We start from the raw sequence: 2275 nt of genomic DNA, 5'->3' as shown, positions 1-2275 counted from the left end.
CTCTTGGGGTTCGCTTGGACTTAACTTTAATTATGGGTTTCATAGAAACAATGGGTGCTTGGGGCAGTTCCTGAGAGCATTCAGGAATGTCTTCCATGGCCTGTGCCTCAAACAATGATCCAGCTGGAACAGTTGAGTTAATCCCATCAGACTAAGGGGGAGGGGATGATGGTTTTACAGTAATCCATTCGGATGGGTGGGATTCAACAGTATTTACAGGCTCCATATCCTGATCTTCTAATTATCTGTCCATATGTCCCCACTCCAGGTTTCAGGATCCCATTTTTTTCTAATCAGTGCCCTCACTTCAACTCCAGGCACCATTCTGGATTGGCAATTTAGCTGGCACTGTAATTCAGCCACCCTTACAATAAGACTCTGGGTTTGGTTTTCAGCGATATCAGCTCTGTTACTAGAAGATATAAGGCTTTCTGTCAGAGCACAGCTGGAAGCATTGAGGTCTTTTATGTGGTGCTTAAGCCGAGACTCAGCAGCTTTGAGCTCATCTCACTCTATTCACCAGTTTGTCCAGTGTAAGTAGGACCAACCAATCAGCTTCCTTATACTCCTCATTCTGACAAAATTGCAGAAAAGTATCAAATATCCAATCACCCAAAACATCACTTTTCACAAGTACTTAATCTATTGGTGGTGCTATTTCGCATATTAGTTTTGCCACTGTTGTGCCCAGACCCTGTTTCCCCAAAGACCACCAAGGAGCCGATTCCACTGCAAAAGCATAGGGGTTTTTTATTCAAGCTCGAGCTTGTACCCTCAACCGTCACCGACACAGCGGTTCAGGATTCAGAGTGCTCAACTCAGGAGTAATGGGGTTAATATAGGGGTCTCAATCAGGAACAAGGAAATTTTAATTAGAAAATTACAGAATTGGTTGACATTTTCCAAGTTGCTAGTTGTGCCTACTTGATTGGGTCTGTCCAGTGGGCCGAAGCCACCAACTGTGGTTTTTAGGTAAGGTATGTCTGTGCTATCTACTGATTGGTTGTTGTTAAGGAGTGTGTTTGAGGGTATTGATGAGGTAGTTAGGTGTGGGGTAGCTAGGACTCTTTGTGGTTTTTCCAGTAACTAAAACACTAAAGCATGAAGTACGTGCTGAGGCTTTTTGCACAAATGGCTACTTATTCAAAATGGTCACATACAGGGTGTTGGTTATATAGAAACATATACAGAGTGGTGGCTATTATATAGAAACATAATCACATACAGAGTGGTGGCTATATAGAAACATAATCACATACAGAGTGGTGGCTATATAGAAACAATCTCATGCTTTCACACCACCTCACGCCACGGATTAGTAGGGCCCTCTTTACTAGCAGACATAGAGTCACTAGTGTCATTAAAATTTAACTGGAGAACCAATCTAGGAAGCCCATCCTTATGATTTTGTCTCTCTAGAAACACTCCCAGTACCAAATGTGTTAAGACTGGGTTCTGTAGAGAAACAAAAACCAGCAAAGCTTATATATATATAAAGAGAGAGAGAAATTTATCTTAGGAAAATGGCTCACCAACATATAGAAGCTGGCAAGTCCAAAGTCTCTAGAAGCAAACATCAGGCTGGAGGCTTTTCTTAGCTTCTACAACCACAGGGGCTGAGAAGCTCAGGGCTGGCAGGCAGTACACTGGCTGTTGACTCCAACGAATGACAAATCCAAGATCTCCAGGCCGAACAGTGAACTGCTCACTTACAGACAGTTGCAGGCAGCACAACAGAATCCCAATCCACAGAAGAATGTCTCTCTTGCTAGGATGTCCCTGGGTATCCTGGAAGCAGGCCACACCCCTAGGGAAACTCCCCTTGAACAGATTGGCCACTCAGAACACAGTGATCCGATCCCATGATGAGAACAACCACACAGAACTGGGGTCCAGCCAAGTTGACACACAGCTCCAACTATCACAATGGGACATTCAGTATTCTTCACCAACACCATACTTCAAATGCATCAATTCTTCTTCAGTCACAGTCTAGCTCTCACACACACATGAGGTTCTTGGAAAGACCATGGCTCGAATTAGGCACACCTTAGTCTTCAGAGTGACATCTTTGCTCTTCAACATTTTAAAGAGGTTTTTTTGCACCAGATTGCCCAGTGCAATAAGTCATTTGATTTCTTGACTGCTGCTTCTACTCTGGTGGCACAAGGTTAAGGCATTCAGCTACTAAGCAGAAGGTCGGCAGTTTGAACCCACCAGCCCAGAAAGATGAAACCATCTACTTTTGTTAAGATTTACAGTCTTGGGGGAGAGC

The sequence above is a fragment of the Orycteropus afer genome, unplaced genomic scaffold, assembly GCF_000298275.1.
Source record: "Orycteropus afer afer isolate SDZICR_OR568_19922 unplaced genomic scaffold, OryAfe1.0 scaffold00112, whole genome shotgun sequence".
NCBI lineage: Eukaryota > Metazoa > Chordata > Mammalia > Tubulidentata > Orycteropodidae > Orycteropus > Orycteropus afer.
This window is presented reverse-complemented; position numbering follows the sequence as displayed.